A 20,106-nucleotide genomic window follows, 5' to 3' on the forward strand; every position below is an offset into this window, starting at 1 on the left:
TCGGACGCTTTTATCATCAAAGCTGTGTGTAACTCAATAAAAATGTTGGGTATTCAATGTTTGTTAATGAATTAGTTAAATACTGAAGAGGCACTAGCCTCCATGGAGTGGAGTAGCTAGTGTGATGAGTAATATGTAAATGAAGTGGTGGTGGTAGTGGAGGGACTCACCCTGCACCCACGGCAGCACAGTCCGCTACTGCACATGGCATCATGGGTCAGGGTACACTTCTTACAACATGCCCCTCCACTACGGGCACACTCCTACAGCAACACAGACAAACACACACAGTCACTGAGACTGTTCATCATACCAACATCACCATGACAGTGTCTGTCTCAAATGGCACCCTATTAACTTTTTAGTTAAATAAAGGTTAAATAAAATAAATCAATCAAATAGTGCCCTACTTTTGACCAGGGCCCATAGGGCTGTGGTCAAAAGTAGTGCACAACATGGGGAATAGGGTGCCATTTGAGACGCAGACAGTAGCTCCATCCACACTGGAGGGTTCTGGTTCCTCATCATGTATGGGTTACAGTGCCAGTTCCTTATAGAGACCCTCACCAGCTGAGACCCACAGTCACACTCCTCCCCCGTCTCCACGAAGCCGTTCCCACACTCCGGAGGGTCCAACAGCTGATACAGAGATGGAGGGATGGAGGGACAGGAGAACAGATGGAGGGAGAGATAATAGATGGAGGAAGAAAAGAGGTGAAGAAAAGAGAAGGTCATAAAGAAGGGGAAGAGAGAGATAATCATGGATGGGCACAGAGCTTTATGTAAATATCTAATATGGAGAAATGAGGACATTGGGATAATTAATTAGGCTATATATAACAGCACTCCAGGGACCTTCAGCTTACACTCCACTCCCCACTAGACCACCAGGCTAGGCCACCCTCCCACATCCCTCACCCACACCAGCCTCACCTTGTTGGGCTTGTTGAACAGGCAGCTCCCGCCCCCTGGAGCAAGAACTGGATATACTCATCAATACTGCAGCGAGAGAACTTTCTGGGAAGGTAATATCTGTACACACACAACAAGTACACGCACACATACCGAGATACAGGGAGAGAGACAGAAGAGAGAGAGCGAGAGAGAGAAAATGGTTAAAGCCAATGATAGTGTGTTTTTTCCAACATGTAGTGCCAAATCAAATGTGAACATTTTTTCAGCAATTTTGCAATCTGACTCAAATGTTATCATCTGTGGTAAAAACATGCTCATTGTAGTAGATGGATTTGACAATAGCTTGACAATGGCTTGTCAAATCAGCATTGTACCATCTGGTATTGTATAAGGCGAAGCCAAATCCCTCAAATGCTTGTGAGCACAAAGTGTGTTCTGAAGACTGAAGTACTGTATGTACTGTATATATAGTCCTAAAGTCAATCTTTACCCAGTGTCTTCCATAATACAACCAAGCCAAGCATCAGGACATCTGCAGTCTCCTGAGAGAGATGGAGAGAGGGAGGTAAAGGAAGAAAAGGAGGGGAAAGAGGGAGTGAAAAGTCATGGGAGAAAATGAGGTGGTTAATGAAATTCATCTTGACAAGAAGGAATTTACATTTACTCACTGAAGTAAATCCTTGAGAAGAAACTACAATTCTTTCACGAGTAGTTTAAATCAAATCAATCCATCGTTGCCACTCCCTCCATCTCTCTCTCTCTCTCTCTCTCTCTCTCTCTCTCTTCTCTCTCTCTCTCTCCTCCCTCCCTCCCTCCCTCCCTCCCTCCCTCCTCCCTCCCTCTCTCTCTCTCTCTCTCTCTCTCTCTCTCTCTCTCTCTCTCTCTCTCTCTCTCCTCTCCTCTCTCCTCTCTCTCTCTCCCTCTCTCCCTCTCTCTCTCTCTCTCTCTCTCTCTCTCTCTCTCTCACTCTCTCCCTCCCTCCCTCCCTCCCTCCCTCGCTCCATCACCCTTCCCCCTGCTCTGATCGTCCTTACCCGCAGAGCTGCGTATGTTGTTCCACCTCATCCCAATATTCTGACCCAGACTCTGGCACAGAGTGATGGCCATAGGACCCACATTCCCATACTGGAACACAAAAGCACACATCCACTCTGTATCAATGGCTTTCTCTTTGACTGAAGTTACACTCCTCACATTCTTCACATTCTTCACTGGAAAAACAAGGAAATCAAAGAAGAGTCATTCTTAAATGTAGTAGCTGTGTCAGTTCCTAAACCATGAGCCTGGAGTATAAGCTCATTGTTGTGAGTCACAGTCCTGTGATGCTGAGTAGGAAACACACAGTTGTCTCTCTTACCTCGTTGATGCCCCCTCCTCTGGTGAGAGAGCACACCCCTCCTGTGTAGGCCGTCCCACTGCGACTGCTCTGGAATGTACGCCCCCTGGAGGACAGAGAGGAGAACAGAGGTCAAACCTGGACATGTAGTACATATAAACCTGCTGCAACCAGTCAACTATACTGATTGTGTCCCAAATGGCACCATATTCTCTTTATAGTGCACTACTTATGACCAGAGCCCTCTGGTCAAAAGTAGTGCACTATTAAGGGAATAGTGTGGCATTTGGGACGCAAACACTGACTGCCCCATGTTAGATACAGGAGTAGGTCCTCATATATCAACCCCCTCTCCTTTCCATTTCAGGGGGACAGAGACAAGGGGCGCTCACGAGAAGAGGTGCACAACATCACTCTGCTCCTGAATGCTGTCCTTCCTGTACTTCATGAAGTTCTGCAGCGTCGTCAACGGATCCGTCACCACGGGAACCATGTTGGCCGACGACCAGGTCTCCATGGCAACCAGCACGATGCGTGTGTTCAGCTGTTCCCTGTAAATCTGCAGGCCAAACATATACTGATGGTTAGGAGCAGGGTCGTTGAGTTCAAAGGTATAAACAAATTCATATCTAGGAGCATGGACATAATAAGTAAGATATGATAGATTGTTCTTATAGGCTACAACCTAGCCTATGATCATTGATATGACTTTGACATAACAATATCATCATAATTGACTATGGGTATCGGTACAAAAGTTAAGTATGGAGTGACAAACAGAGCTCTTACTGCATCTGCCATATTCACCACTGCTTTGGCAAAGTTCCTGGCCTGGGTAGTGGAGCGTCGCAGCTGCACAAACTGCAGACAGACAGCAAACGTTAGGTACAGTGTGCGTCACACACACGCACGGCTGCAACGTACGAACACACACACATCAATTCTTTTCAGAAAAGGCTAACTCACCATTTCATAGTCATTGACCACCATCAGCTCGATGTATTTGGTCTCTGACTGCACGGTGGGCCTGCGTGGCAGCTGTCTCTTAGAGCGCCTCAGCACCTCACTGACCCGGGGATCCTTCGTCTGCTCATCACCATTACCTCTGACTCTAACGCCCTCACTGTTGTCTGCGCAGTCTGGACACAATACAACACGGAGGATTGAGAAATGACATCAAAGAGCATGGATCTACCAATATCAAAGAGTCTTCTCATTGGTAGGTATGAACATGAATGATTGTAGAGAGGAGAGAGGAGAGAGGATGTAGGATGTTGCCAGTACCTGGACAGTCTGGGGATAGTCTGACATCAGGCATCCTACGCACCAGGTGGGCCCCCTCAGTCTGGAGAGGAGTCAATGAGACACCAGGAGAAAACAATGCTATCTTTACCACGTTCATCCATATTCATCATCTGCATCCATGTTACTATGAATGGATGAATCAATAACATCAACACTACTACACAGGGCTATCTATACTGTTATCTCCCAACCACCACACACACTCACCTGATTGGTCCCATCGAAAAGAGGCTCAATTCCATAAGAGAACATCCCATCAGAAAACATACCACTGAGAGAGAGAGAGAGAGAGAGAGAGAGAGAGAGAGAGAGAGAGAGAGAGAGAGAGAGAGAGAGAGAGAGCGAGCGAGAGCGAGAGAGAGAGAGAGAGAGAGAGAGAGGGAACATGTTCATTATATATCTGTAAGACTCCCATTATATAGCAGTGATATTAGTCTATGAAGATCAAAGATGCCATTTAACTTATCAAAGCCATTGTGCCAGTATTGTACCAAGTCAGTGTGGTGAGGCAAGGCCATTGACAGACAGTATATAACTATGGGGAGAGGCTCACCATAGGCCAAGACAGGTGGAGAGAGCTGCCCAGGACTCTGGTAAGCCCCTCAACCTCCCTTGGTAGTAGCAGTGCTCCCCTCCCTGTGGACACAAAGACCATACTATTGTTAACATACAGTCACATGCTCAAGTAAGTCGACTGTGTAGTGGTACATTGGTTTGCAGGTTTCCACACACTGACTGAGGAGGACAGTGATGCTCATTTCACAGTCCCCTAAAAAAATAATATGGAGTCCCCAGGAGTTGTGCTTTAAACAATTTCTAATTATATTCTCTCTCTGTCTCTGTCTCTCTGTCTCTCTGTCTCTCCCTCCCTCCCTCCCTCCCTCCCTCCCTCCCTCCCTCCCTCCCTCCCTCCATTATACTGCCAGCAGTATGTACTATATGTGACCTACTTGTCCTCCACTCTACTCTATTCCTACTTTAGCTACGGCTCTGACAAAGCAGGGGTCTTCTGTGCAGGGAGCTTATACATAAATCCAACATTATGTTGCTCCACAGTGGGAACAGCGTGGCAGGAACAACACGGGGTGAGAATGCATTGGGCTGGCTAAGAATAAACCTGTTCCTAGAGCAGTGGATGCTAAAGTGTGGAAGAGGAGAACCACACACATGAGACCTCAACACAGAGGAAGAAGAGGGCATCCATTTACAACAATGCTCATTCTGAATAAAACATCTGTCCATCTCACAATCTTGCCTGCAACCAGCTGAGCCCCATCCTTCATTGGTGTGAAAGAGCTGGCCTACTCTAACACTTAAAATGTTTAAAACAATCACTTTTAAAACAGCAGAGCAAATAAAACCATTGGCAGTAAAAACATCACCTTGGTTGGAGAACTCCCCAAACACTTCTTACACATGGTTAGAAAGACAATGAGAACATAGTAACAATTAACAAGACAATTAGCAGTTGGGGTGTGTGCAACCGGTAATCAGGACAGGCTTTGGAATGTTTGAATTGAATGGCAAATAAACAGAAATACAAAGACAAGCATATTAGGCTACTTGCTTTGACAGTTATACACTCAGTGGCCTGTTTATTAGGTACACCCATCTAGTACTGGGTCGGAGCCCCCTTTGCCCTCCAGAACAGCCTGATTTTTTGGGGGCATGGAAACGTTGCTCAATTGGTATCAAGGGACCTAACGTGTGCCAGGAAAACATTCCCCACACCATTACACCACCAGCACCAGCCTGTTGGCACCAGGGAGGATGGGGCCATGGACTCGTGCTGCTTACGCCAAATCCTGACTCTGCCATCAGCATGACGCAACAGGAACTGGGATTCGTCGGATCAGGCTATGTTTTTCCACTCCTCAATTGTCCATTGTTTGTGATCACGTGCCCACTGGAGCCGCTTCTTCTTGTTTTTAGCTGATAGTTGTGGAACCCGGTGTGGTCGTCTGCTGCAATAGCCCATCCGTGACAAGGACCTCGTGACGAGTTGTGCATTCCGAGATACCATTCTGCACACCACTGTTGTACTGCGCCATTATTTGCCTGTTCGTGACATGTCCGTTAGCTTGCACGATTCTTGCCATTCTCCTTCGACCTCTCATCAACGAGCTGTTTTCGCCCACAGGACTGCCGCTGACTGGATGTTTGTCGCACCATTCTCTGTAAACCCTAGACACTGTCGTGCCTTAAAAGCCCAGGAGGCCGGACGTTTCTGAGATACCACTCAAAGTAGCTTAGGTCACTCGTTTTGCCCATTCTAACGATCAATTGAATAGTAACTGAATGCCTCGATGCCTGTCTGCCTGCTTTATATAGCAAACACGGCCACGCGACTCACTGTCTGTAGGAGCAAACCATTTTCATGAACGGGGTGGTGTATCTAAGTATAAGTCTGAGTATAAGTCTCTAGTCCAGGTGAAGGCCTCTCCTTCACAATTAGTCTCCTTCAAAATATTAGAAACACTTTCCCGTAATGACTCAACTAAAGTGGTCATTGAGCCACTACTGAGTATGAAATTGGGATAGCAGGAATACAATACCACTCTAATAAAAGCAGAGATAGAGAGAGACACAGCAACCACAGTTGGCATAGAGTAAAGTGCTTGGCCTGGTCTGGCTGGTCTGGCAGTGCGAGTATGTGGCTCCATCCCTGCAGGCGTACTGTACATCCTCCCACCCACACCACTGCTCTCTGAAGGAACCAACTGTCTGCAAACACAAACACAGAATTACTCTCTCTGATACCATCACCCATCCTGCCGTTGTATTCACTGGCCTTTTACTCTCATTTGTCCTTTTCCTTCTCCTCCCCTCTCTCTCTCTCTGTCTTCTTTCATTCTCCTCTCTGCCAAGAACTTAATGACACTGCAGAGCTGACTCGTTGCCATGGGAACAGGCTCCTGATTGGCTAGTGTGGGCAGAGGGAGAGTTGGGAATGAGAGTGGGTGTGGATGAAAGGGAGGCTATTGCTGAGGCTGGGGGGCGAGGGGCAGTTAGTAACGTGTGTAGTACAATGAACCAAATAGAAAAAACACTACTTTTCCCCACTGGTTTTCTGGAGGCACTGACATTCCTGTAGTAGTCTACTAGCCACTCAATCACATTTTGCATTCCTGATACTGAAGCACTCTTTCATTTTCACTTATCTTTCATGAGATTGTGGTCAACACTAATGCCATTCCATCTGATAAGGATGGGCGTATCTGATTTCAGTAAGACACAAAACAGATCTCTGTAGCCTACTGGACAATAACATACAATGTCTACAGTATGTCTACAGTATGTATACAGTATGTATACAGTATGTCAACAGTATGTCTACAGTATGTCTACAGTATGTCTACAGTATGTATACAGTATGTCTACAGTATGTCTACAGTATGTATACAGTATGTCAACAGTATGTCTACAGTATGTCTACAGTATGTATACAGTATGTCAACAGTATGTCTACAGTATGTCTACAGTATGTCTACAATATGTCTACAGTATGTCTACAGTATGTCTACAGTATGTCTACAATATGTCTACAGTATGTCTACAGTATGTCTACAGTATGTCTACAGTATGTCTACAATATGTCTACAGTATGTCTACAGTATGTCTACAATATGTCTACAGTATGTCTACAGTATGTCTACAGTATGTCTACAGTATGTCTACAGTACGCAGAAAACACAGTAGCTTTATCAGAGGCATGGTTAGAACTTCTATTATAACTAGGGACATGTGTTTTGCGCAATCATGTGACATAGCAAGACTTTATCCTGTATTTTAAGCCAAAAATGAATTACACCAAAAATGAAAGCAATTGTCTGAGGATGGTGCTGGTCTGACATAAAAAGAAAATGGGACAGTTTGTTGAAAAAGCTTTAAATAACAGTTCAAATCCAGGCATATCAAATGATTGTACAAAATACAGGGCCCTAATTATAACATACAAACACACAAACACACACACACACACACACACACACACACACACACACACACACTACCATAGACTGTGAGGGTTTGCCGTCTTGGTGAAAGTGGCGCTCCACATAGTCTGAGGACAGGAGGTGGCTGTAGAGAGAAAACACACAGAAACACCTCTGTTATTATGACAGACACCTCTCTCATAAACTATACCTCAAGCCAAGCTCCACACTATGTCTAAGTCAACAAGGCATATCCTTTAGGTTGACGGTTTATCCTCTTTCTCTGTAGTCTGTTCTCTTTGTGAATAGATATGCAGCCTGTATGAATATGGTCCGTTCTTAATGTAATTCCATTTCAGTGTGCATGCATGAGGGCGTAGTGTAATGCATGGCTGTAGAGTACAGTATGTGGATGTGATTTATGACATTATCGTAGCTAGGCAGTAGCCAAAATAGAGTAAAAATGGTCTGTTGTGTTGACTACCTTACTGCACTGTACGGGAGTTACAGTACATTAAGCACATGAATAATAAAGTTATGATAATCCAGGCCACTCTCTCTCTGTGTCCGTGTCCGTGTCCCCCCCCCCCCCCCCCCCCCCCCTTTCTGTCTCTCTCTCTAGTCTCTCTAGGGTGGTTTGCTGTACTGATGGAGCTCTCAGGGTCTCTGTGTCCCTAATGCTCCACTACACACTTGATCATGTGTCATAAGTGGTAGGAGCAAAGTGTATTTGCTAATGGTAGCAGTTAAGGAAATGCCAATGTTGATGACTGTGGCGATTAAGAAAATACGGACTGATGGAAATGGATGTGGCGAATACGTCGATCAAGATTGTGCACAAATCAAATCTACTCACTGGTTTAACTCCAGGTCCAGGGTGAAGGTGTGTCCAAAGGCTTCCACCTGGAAACAACTCTGGGCCAAATGGACTGGCTTAAATAGGGAGAACGAGAGAGAGAGAGAGAGGGAGAGAGAGAGAGAGAGAGAGAGAGAGAGAGAGAGAGAGAGAGAGAGAGAGAGAGAGAGAGAGATACATTAAAGGAAGAACCACTTAAAAGTAAACCACTCTTATAGCAGTTCACCCATTTGGTGAGTCACAATGACAGCTATCAACCTTTAAGAAGTATAACAAACAAAAATACATACAAAGACATTTCTGCCAGCACAATACTGCATATGTATCGAAATCATTTTAGCAGCTAACATAGTTGGATTGATAAAGTGTCCATTGATTTGGCTGGACTGAATCCATTCCAACATGCATTACTGAAGCCATCCAAGAAGTGCATTTGTGTTCAGTGATAGAGATGCAAGGGCAGAGGGTTTACAGGAAAGGAGAAAGCTTTTAATATCCATCTACATTAAGCTGGTGTGAAGCCAATGTGTCCCTACTGCCAGCTGCCAAAAAACTGAGAGGTAAGAAGGCAAGGAGGAGCTTTACTGGCTGCCAGAGATTTATAGCAGTCAAAACACAGTGTCCCCAAAAGCACAAACAGTGCCAGCGTTCAATCCCATGCCACGGTAATTCAGTCTGCAGGATACAGGCTGCAGTGAATCACTGGACTTTCACTGAGACAAGACTCCCATTCGGAAATCATTCCCTCCAATGATTCCACACAACTCAACTTCAGCTGGAGCAAGGAGAGGGTAGTTCTGCTGCTTGGCTCAAGGAAGGACTATAATGTGGTGTCATGGATATCAATCCAAGGAGTTTCGTGTGAAGTAATCAAGACTGTTTATTTTGGTAAATCAATAGATCAATAGATTTGCTTGAATCCATCAGTATTTATCAGTCCTGAATCATAACATCCCTCAGGTTATTTAGGTGGTAACCAGCAACACCCTTGTCTGTAAGACCAAGGCATCTTAATACTGTTCTAACCCCAACGTCATTACTCAGTAACAACCAGTGATTGTAAATAACTAGCTGATAACCAGTCCATTGATAAGGAAAGCCACTTGAAAAAACAGTAGGCTATACAACTTGGAATCAAAGTTAACCTATGGAATAGTTTATCAATCCATGAGTCAGAATGACAGCTAGGAATTGTGATGAGTGTGATAGAAGGAGTCAGGCGCAGGAGGATATATCACCGAATACAGAGTTTATTCCGTCGTACACAATTGCGCTGGATAGCGACAACAGAAAACAGGCACAGGGGAAACCATCTACTCTGGCAATACAAGGTACGGGTAGCTCCACCGAGCTATACTACTCTCACAATAAACAATCACCCACAAGGACAAGGGGGCAGAGGGAACACTTATACACAGACTAATGAGGGGATTAGAACCAGGTGTGTGTGATTGACAAGACAAGACAAATGGAATGATGAGATATGGAGCGGCAGTGGCTAGTAGGCCGGTGATGACGAACACAGAAGCCTGCCCGAACAAGAAGGGGAGGCAGCCTCTGCGGAAGTCGTGACAGGAATATTCCATCTAAACTTGTTTAGAATTCTCTGTAAAATAAAAAAAGAAATTATGACTACAGAAAAAACAACTGAGGATAAAAATAAATTAAATGTAACCAACAGAATCCTCCTAATTAAGTAAAAATATCACTCTATACCAATAATAGCACTTCTCAAAAACAACTCCAAAAACAACAACAACACCTGTTTTTTGCACGATCTCCATCCAAATACCCATGAGCCTCTTTAAATATTTCAATCACATCACACGGTAGGTTAAACCAATCAGTGTAATCAGAGCGAGATTTATCTCCAGATGAGTGTAATGATTCTCTCAACCAACTCAACACTCAACCCACCAGAGGGGTATACTACAAAGAAGGATCAATAAGTTACCCAGCTAACTTTGATAAACAACCAGAAATAACTATTGATTTTTTGATTCATTAAGAAAGCTAAACTTAGAAATGTGTTTTTGGTTGTTGAGTCAATTACACCATGCCCATTTCAAGCTTATCCTTAAATATATATATATATACAGTGGGGAAAAAAAGTATTTAGTCAGCCACCAATTGTGCAAGTTCTCCCACTTAAAAAGATGAGAGAGGCCTGTAATTTTCATCATAGGTACACATCAACTATGACAGACAAAATGAGAAAAAAAATTCCAGAAAATCACATTGTAGGATTTTTAATTCATTTATTTGCAAACTATGGTGGAAAATAAGTATTTGGTCACCTACAAACAAGCAAGATTTTTGGCTCTCACAGACCTGTAACTTCTTCTTTAAGAGGCTCCTCTGTCCTCCACTCGTTACCTGTATTAATGGCACCTGTTTGAACTTGTTATCAGTATAAAAGACACCTGTCCACAACCTCAAACAGTCACACTCCAAACTCCACTATGGCCAAGACCAAAGAGCTGTCAAAGGACACCAGAAACAAAATTGTAGACCTGCACCAGGCTGGGAAGACTGAATCTGCAATAGGTAAGCAGCTTGGTTTGAAGAAATCAACCGTGGGAGCAATTATTAGGAAATGGAAGACATACAAGACCACTGATAATCTCCCTCGATCTGGGGCTCCACGCAAGATCTCACCCCGTGGGGTCAAAATTATCACAAGAACGGTGAGCAAAAATCCCAGAACCACACGGGGGGACCTAGTGAATGACCTGCAGAGAGCTGGGACCAAAGTAACAAAGCCTACCATCAGTAACACACTACGCCGCCAGGGACTCAAATCCTGCTGTGCCAGACGTGTCCCCCTGCTTAAGCCAGTACATGTCCAGGCCCGTCTGAAGTTTGCTAGAGTGCATTTGGATGATCCAGAAGAGGATTGGGAGAATGTCATATGGTCAGATTAAACCAAAATATAACTTTTTGGTAAAAACTCAACTTGTCGTGTTTGGAGGACAAAGTTGCATCCAAAGAACACCATACCTACTGTGAAGCATGGGGGTGGAAACATCATGCTTTGGGGCTGTTTTTCTGCAAAGGGACCAGGACGGCTGATCCGTGTAAAGGAAAGAATGAATGGGGCCATGTATCGTGAGATTTTGAGTGAAAACCTCCTTCCATCAGCAAGGGCATTGAAGATGAAACGTGGCTGGGTCTTTCAGCATGACAATGATCCCAAACACACCGCCCGGGCAACGAAGGAGTGGCTTCGTAAGAAGCATTTGAAGGTCCTGGAGTGGCCTGGCCAGTCTCCAGATCTCAACCCCATAGAAAATCTTTGGAGGGAGTTGAAAGTCTGTGTTGCCCAGCGACAGCCCCAAAACATCACTGCTCTAGAGGAGATCTGCATGGAGGAATGGGCCAAAATACCAGCAACAGTGTGTGAAAACCTTGTGAAGACTTACAGAAAACGTTTGACCTGTGTCATTACCAACAAAGGGTATATAACAAAGTATTGAGAAACTTTTGTTATTGACCAAATACTTATTTTCCACCATAATTTGCAAATAAATTCATAAAAAATCCTACAATGTGATTTTCTGGAAAAAAAATTCTCATTTTGTCTGTCATAGTTGACATGTACCTATGATGAAAATTACAGGCCTCTCTCATCTTTTTAAGTGGGAGAACTTGCACAATTGGTGGCTGACTAAATACTTTTTTTCCCCACTGTATATATATATATATATCAGAATATTTAGGCAAGTTAGCTGGCTAACTCATTGATCTCTGGTGTCCCATTGAAGGATGTAGACCTACATAGAACCTCACCCTCCATCCCACGTACACCTTACTCTTCAGAGACAGAGAGAGGGTGTATGAAAAATAAAGAAAGAGAGGGGTTGGAGGGTGAGGTAGAGTGTAGGTCTGAGAGAGAGAGAGAGTAAGAGATAGAATAAAAAGAAAGTGGGTGATTTTGTACCAGTGGAGTTTTTGGCCCAAGTAGCACTTATCACACAGGCCTGTTGAATCATTGATGGGGACATACTTCAACACACCATTGAATAATATAGGAATGGAGGAGAGAGGAGCTCTCCATGAGAGATCTGAATATTTCACCACACAGAGCCTTTTATCATGAGGAGATGAGGCCAAGCAGCTAAAATCACATTCACACAACAGGCTTCTGTTTCAGATCTCTTTCAGATACTGTTGTCTCTGGTGGACTGTAATTATGAATCTGTGGCATGGGGTGGCATAGTGGGGGAGTACAGTAGGTCAGAAGGTTTTGGGTTCAAGTCCCAGATATTGTGCCCCAACATAGGGTGTAATGCCCGATGGTTACAGTTAAATATATATACTAAACAAAAAATATAAACGCAACATAGAACAATTTCAAAGATATTACTGAGTTACAGTTCATATAAGGAAACCAGTCAGTTGAAATAAATAAATTAGGCCCTAATCTATGGCTTTCACATGACTGGGAATACAGATATGCATATGTTGGTCACAGATACCTTTACAAAAAGGTAGAGGCGTAGATCAGAAAACCAGCCAATATCTGGTGTGACCACCATTTGCCTCATGCAGCGTAACACATCTCCTTAGCATAGAGTTGATCAGGCTGTTGATTGTAGCCTGTGGAATGTTGTCCCACTCCTCTTCAACGGCTGTGTGAAGCTGCTGGATATTGGCGGGAACTGGAACACACTGTCGTACTCATTGATCCAGACTCCAGAGCATCCCAAACATGCTCAATGGGCGACATGTTTGGTGAGTATGCAGGCCATGAAAGAACTGGGACATTTTCAGCTTCCAGGAATTGTGTACAGATCCTTGCGACATGGGGCCATGCATTATCCTGCTGAAGCAGATGAATGTCACGACAATGGGCATCAGGATCTCGTCACGGTATCTCTGTGCATTCAAATTGCCATTGATAAAATGCAATTGTGTTCGTTGCCCGTAGCTTATGCCTGCCCATACCATAACCCCACCACCACCATGGTGCACTCTGTTCACAATGTTGACATCAGCAAACCACTCGCCCACACAGTGCCATACTGCGGTTGTGAAGCCGGTTGGACGTACTTCCGAATTCTCTAAAAACAACGTTGGAGGTGGCTTATGGTAGAGAAATTAACATTCAATTCTCTGGCAACAGCTCTGGTGGACATTCCTGCAGTCAGCATGCTAATTGCACGCTCCCTCCAAATTTGAGACATCTGTGGCATTGTGTTGTGTGACAAAACCGCACATTTTAGAGTGGCCTTTTATTGTTCCCAGCACAAGGTGTACCTGTGTAATGATCATGCTGTTTAATCAGCTTCATGATATGCCACATCTGTCAAGTGGATGGATTAACTTGGCAATGGAGAAATGCTCACTAACAGGGATGTAAACAAATTTGTGCACCAAATTTGAGAGTATGGAACATTTCTGGGATCTTCTATTTCAACTCATGAAACATGGGACCAACACATATGTTGCATTTACATTTTTGTTCAGTGTATATATATATATATATAGCAGTTGCTGTTTTGCAAGACCAGAAAGGACTTGGTGGTTATTCTCTGATGCTGGTTAAAGGGCAAACTTAGTGGCCTTAGAGGTTGCAGCAAACCACCTCCCTTCGCTGTCATTCAGTGAGGGCAGAGCATGCGGCACAGAGTACTGCATTGCTCTTGACCAACTGGCAGAGGTGCCCCAGACATACAGCAGGAGAGAGCCAGTGGGTCTTACATCAGTTAGTCACACCCAAACCAGGTTTCTGACTAAGAATGGCTTTATCCCTCAGTGTGGACACAAGCTAGCTGAAGACACCTGGAGGTTCAGAGTAAGAAAAGCACACCTGCCAGTCACAGAGTGGAAGTTAGGGCAATATGGGACTGACGATAGGCTTGTGCAGTTTGGGATGGATCTCATGAAAACTTAGTAAACAAGAGACAGGCCAAAACAGGCAAGAAAGGGTTCGCACAAGTAATTTGGTTGGGGAGAAACCATTATAGTTTCAACAATGAACTGGGAGTTTAATACAAGAGAGGGAAAGGAAACGAATAAATAACACTCCAATAAAAACAGGTTGCCACACCCACTTCTCCATTATAGACAGAGGTCTATACTTACCGAGGTGCCTCCCGTGGTATTCTTCACGCGGGTATCCAAATAGCCGTGGGACATTTCTTCCTCCGACTCCATCTGCTGCACCAGCCGCTTTGGATAGGTGACTTCGGGCGCAATGTCGCTGCTGTCTCCACGCTCCTCTGGCGAGAACCAGTCCCAAGAACTCTCATCCCGCACCAAAGTCGACCTGCCCCCGCCTGTAACGCGGGAGACCGGGTATAACATGAGGGGTTTGAGTCGACCTGATAACTGCCAACTTTAAACCACACAAAGATTATCACACAGAAAAACGATAATTATTGTTTTAAAAAATGATATTTGACATAAATAGGCTGATATGGCAACGCGTCAGGCGCTGGTTCTATGCGCGAGCCCTGGATTTAGGCGCGATAGCGCTGCGGTGAAAATGTGTTGATGCAGCAAATCTACCGCATCCGTAGAACTAAAGGGAGAGGGATCTTAAAAACACCACGTTCTTGACACAGAGGCAACTATCTCCAGCTGCGCGCTACCCTCACACACACTATTGTAGACTAGTCTACAGAGGAAGAAGTGATTGCAGATGCAAAAATTGGGGATAGCCTACATTGGGCAGGGGTAAACTTGGAAATGAAAAGGGTGCTTCCCCTCTCTCCCGTCATCCCTCTTACCTGACACCGCAAGCCTCTCGCCCACTGCAGCAAAGACCAAGCACCACACCGCCAGCATGATGTTCACATATTCCCCCGAATTAACATCGAGTGCGTTACAATGTAACAGGCGCAGACAAAAAGAAAACCGACGCTCAAACGATTATGGCGAGAGAAAAAAACACCGAGTGAATCTGGTTGACAGCTGATGCTCGTCCCCTCATCTCCCCGTTCAGCTCGTAGCCTACAGTCTCACCGATATCAGGCAATGTAATTAAATAGCCTATCACTAAATTGAGAAACAAATAGGCCTAATAGCCTATGCCAGAGCCGATCAATATTGGAATTGACAAATTAGCCTAGATTATGTAGAATATGTCAAATGTGGATATTTGAGTGCACGTATGCATAAATCCTACAGGATTGTGCGTGTGTAGCTATATGTATGCATGAGTGTATGCGAATCTGCGGTATGTGGAAATGGTAGATAGAAAATGAACAGAATTGCGTTGGGTCTGCGGTGATGAGGACACGTGGGACCATAGTACCCTCCCCTCATTCTATCTCCAAGCGTCCTCCCGTTGCCATGCAGTTCTCTAGTGGCACAAGAGATGATGCGACAACCTGGGTACCAAGGTGCCAATTGAGGTAAACATAGTAGGGTTCTGTGTGTTCATTCATTTTCTATCAGGACTTATGAATGGCAAGAGTCAATACGAGTAATTCATGAAGATCCTGAACAGATAGGTCCATGGATGGATGAGGTGGGAAAAACGTTATTCAGAGAAAACACAATAGCCTGCATTGTCCTATAGAAATTGACTTGCATTGTCCAGGGGCCAACAAATTGGTTAGTATTGTGGTGCAGCTAAACTCACTAACAGAATGTATTGTAATGAACAAAATGGAGATCCACACAACCATTGAAAAGTGGTATCCAACAGCATGACATGGTGCACCCATTGTGCCCAGATGTGTGTATGGTAAATACAGATTCCAGTCTCCCTCTCTATCTCCAGCTGTCCACTACCATGAGGAGACACAGAAGCTGCAGGCCCACGTCGGGAAATGGGACAGTGGAGAGTGTGGAGCGATAACAAGCTATTGTTGGAAGAAGTGGGCTTGACTAGCAGGCTGTGTGTGTGTGTGTGTGTGTGTGTGTGTTGGAGCTGATAAAAAGTGTCCTGAGGCGACTCCCTGTACGCTGGATGTCTTAGATGATCATACACATAGCTGAATGTGCAGACCGAGAGCTATTGTTGTGCACAAAATAATAATCATGCCTCAATGTGCCATTTCATTAAAGGAGAATTTGGCTTTTTTACATTTTCACATTTTACATTTTTACATTTTTAGTCATTTAGCAGACGCTCTTATCCAGAGCGACTTACAGTTAGTGAGTGCATACATTTTCATACTACATTTTGTACAACCAAATAATTTTTTTTGAAGTAAATGGCATGTTATAGAAGAAGACTTTAACTATTTGCACATAATATGACTTTGAAATGTCTTTATTCTTCTGGAACTTTTGTGAGTGTAATGTTTACTGTTCATTTTTTTTCATTATCTATTTCAGTTGCTGTATGTAAACATATGTTTCCCATGCCAATAGAGCCCTTAAATTGAAAATTTAATTGAGCGAAAGAGAGAGACCGAGAGAGAGAGAGAGAGAGAGAGAGAGTGGAGATTGTGCACTGTACCAGCAGTCTTTGGCCCATGCAGAGAGGGCATTAGCTCACTACCACAGCCAGTGTTATGCTCTGTCAGCCCACATTTCCACTCCACTGATGACCACAAAAACAAAGTTATGAGTTCAGTTTCATACTTATAAAAATGTATAGCTCTATAATTTTAACAGGGGCCACACCTCTGTGTCCCCTGTTGCTATGTCTCTACTTTATCAGTCTATCATACATTAAAGGGATACTGCAGGATTTTGGCACTTCAGGATGTTGGTAATGAGGCCATTTGTCTACTTCTCCAGAGTCAGATGAACTCATGGATACCATTTTTATGTCTCTGTGTCCAGTATGAAGGAAGTTAGAGGTAGTTTCGCGAGCCAATGCTTACTAGCATTAGCGCAATGACAGGAAGTCTATGGGTATCTGCTAGCATGCGCTAGCACTAGTTAGCAACTTCCTTTAAACTGCAAGCAGAGACAAACTCATTGCCAAAATCCTGAAGTATCCCTTTAACTACTTCAACATTACTGGCTTCTGTGATGAGCTGGTAGAGCACGGTGCTTGTAACGCCAGGGTAGTGGGTTCGATCCCCGGGACCACCCATACACAAAAAATTTATGCACGCATGACTGTAAGTCGCTTTGGATAAAAGTGTCTGCTAAATGGCATATTATTTTTTATATTATTATGAGGTGAGTTGAGTTTACAGCAGGATATCATTACAAGTCAGTGTTTATTGGCCACAGAAAGGTATCAACATTGATACGTCTAAGCAGGGGCGGTGTGTTCAATAGGGCGATATGGGCGACGCACTGCCAAACGGGAAAAGGAAGGGATTTTTTTTCTAATCAATTATATCACGGCAACAGTAGTTATCAGTGTTCTAATCTGATCTGACTGCCACTAAATGTCAAATCAGGCTAAAGTCGTGCTTCAAATGGCCCCGCCCGTTTTTGGGGCGATTTCAGTCAGGTTGAAAATCGCCCAGAAGTCTGTCATAGACTCTCATGTAAAATCTATTTTTTTCAAATTTCAAAGCTTTCAATACAATCTCTATTGGTGTCTGAGGGCTTGCACTTACGCGCTTTCGTCATACGTGACGTAACCATGAACGTAACTAAGAAAATAGCGGCTAGCAGCGTCTCTGTTGCGACCTGCAGTGTGGCGTTATCTTATGTTTTTAATTTGTACACTTAGTGGCGTTATTTTATGTTTTTAATTTGTACACTTAGTTTACAAACATTTTGCCAACCATGGATTTCCAGTGGTGGGTTTTGGACTGATCTTGTTGATCGTGTACATACCCGCTACGAACGGACTAAATAATGAAAACGCTGCTGGCAGCGGAATCCAATACAGCTGGGAGACTTGGCTGGATGACAGAGTCCCGGACAGAGAAGTGGAGCCGGCCGGCTTCACCCTGGTCAGAGCGGACCGCGATCTGACAGTCACAGGGAAAATCGATCCTGGTAAGAGAGCGACTCTGTACCCCCGACATTGAACTGCTTTCTGTGTCACTGCGACCTTACTATCTGCCCCGTGAGTTCCCCCAATTGTTTGTTACCGTTGTGTACTGTTGATAATCACAAGTTTACTGGAGAACTGAGACCAAGTAGAGACTTTGGACAGGGTGGATATGGTATAATAAAGGCAGTTTATTCAGAGGTAAAGATATCTGGAATCGCGTGCACGGACTCGTTCGTCAAACTCTTAGGGAGCTATCTGAAGAGAGCCCCGAAAACATTGTGTGCAGACATTTTATACAATAAATGATGTAGGTTGAATCTAGTAGTTCTGATCTTCTGATTGGTCCTGATGAGTTGGGCGAGGTCCCCTCCACTGTTGCATTGGCTCTGAGTCGGGTTCTCTGTCTTCAAATGTTCAGCCTAAAGAGAGGGGATTTTTGTGTGTGTGTGTGTGTGTGTGTTTAACAGTGATGATGTGTGTGTGTGTGTGTGTTATCAGTGATGATGTGTGTGTGTGTGTGTGTGTGTGTCCTCAGAGCAAGAACTCGTGAGTTGGAAGAACTGAGAGACCTATGGCGTGGGTGTTGTCCTTGGCCACCTGCTGACAAGGCTGACAAGATAGGACTCTTTTGTCCATTGTTATAGGATAGGAACAGCATTGATTGAAAACAAACGCCCAACACAAAATGGGTCATGCACAAGATTTTAGTCAGACCAAGCTATAACATTATATATTTACTACGACAGTACATTCAACCAAAAGCTAATATAACAAAGGCATCAGAGATTATTTATAATCTGTCACAGAAACTGGAATCCATCTCCCCAGATCAGTCAATAAATGCTTCTGGTATTGACTTATATGCTGCCCCTGTCTTCATGTTGTTGCTGGACATATCTTTTTTAAAATGTGTGTAGGTCACCTAAATCATCAGAAAAATTGCCCCTCCTGAGAATTTTTTCAGGAGCCGCCACTGCGTCTAAGTAATGACACCACACTGATAAAGTTAATTAACTATTATAAACCAGGTAGTTTGTGTCCTGGATGCTGATTGGCTGAAACAACATTCCAGTCGTGTGTATTTTAGACAATATTCCGCAGGTATGACGCAAGCATACTTGTTTACTGTTCTATTTATGTTGGGAACTGGTTTATAATAGCAATAAGGCACTTCAGGGGTTTGTGGGCTAAAAATGAGAACTCTATCATGAATATCTTGTCCTCAGCCACCCAGGTCATGGGCCACCCAGACCATCCTTCTGGTTCAGGGGCGCCCATATACCTGGTGTGCACTAAGGCCATGACAGAGATGCACTTGCCAACTTCGCATCCTGCCTAATGCTGCATTCATATTCATAACCAAGTGGGAAGTTGGTAATTTCCAGTTGTGATGTAGTAAATACCAGTTGGATGCATGTGCTTTGAACTCGTTGAGAAACGCCGATTAGCTAATGGCAAACAAGCTGCGTCAACCATAAACAAAAATTACAGCTATCATGCTCACAAATTATAGTGTTCAAAAACCATAATTAATAGATTGCTTTTTATAAATAATGTTTTGTTGCATTTAATTCATAGGGTAATATTGTCCCCTTAATCATATCACAATCAACTTCTACCAGTTGAATGTAGACACAAATATAAGACAATTTTCTATTACACATTTAAGGAAATACTTGATTAAAATATGCAAATTAGGTGATATCTCATTAAATATGTACATACCTAAATATTTTGGTTAAATGTTGTTAAGACACTCCAGGACTGGACTTTACCACAGCAGATTGTGAATAAATACTTTTTGAAACTTTCTATCTGTGAAATACTAAAGAAATGCACATAAAATGCATTTTTTGTGTATTTTTCCAAATAAAATGTTATTTACTATAAACAA

At 43.7% G+C, this 20,106-nt stretch overlaps 1 pseudogene across 1 annotated transcript; it reads right to left on the minus strand.

Annotated features, from left to right (window-relative positions):
* Window positions 1-170: 170 nt before the first annotated feature.
* On the minus strand, window positions 171-15,139 carry LOC311125644 (disintegrin and metalloproteinase domain-containing protein 11-like; annotated as a pseudogene). Its single transcript has 16 exons — window positions 15,082-15,139; window positions 14,435-14,628; window positions 8,348-8,424; window positions 7,570-7,636; window positions 4,110-4,192; window positions 3,764-3,827; window positions 3,536-3,596; window positions 3,218-3,390; window positions 3,041-3,112; window positions 2,644-2,810; window positions 2,273-2,357; window positions 1,950-2,040; window positions 1,406-1,457; window positions 934-1,032; window positions 568-639; window positions 171-263 (listed from the first exon to the last, which is right to left on the minus strand). The product of its transcript is annotated as a disintegrin and metalloproteinase domain-containing protein 11-like (transcript).
* Window positions 15,140-20,106: the final 4,967 nt, after the last annotated feature.

Source organism: Coregonus lavaretus (genome assembly GCF_964263955.1).
Source record: "Coregonus lavaretus genome assembly, contig: HAP1_SCAFFOLD_2049, whole genome shotgun sequence".
Classification (NCBI taxonomy): Eukaryota; Metazoa; Chordata; class Actinopteri; order Salmoniformes; family Salmonidae; genus Coregonus; species Coregonus lavaretus.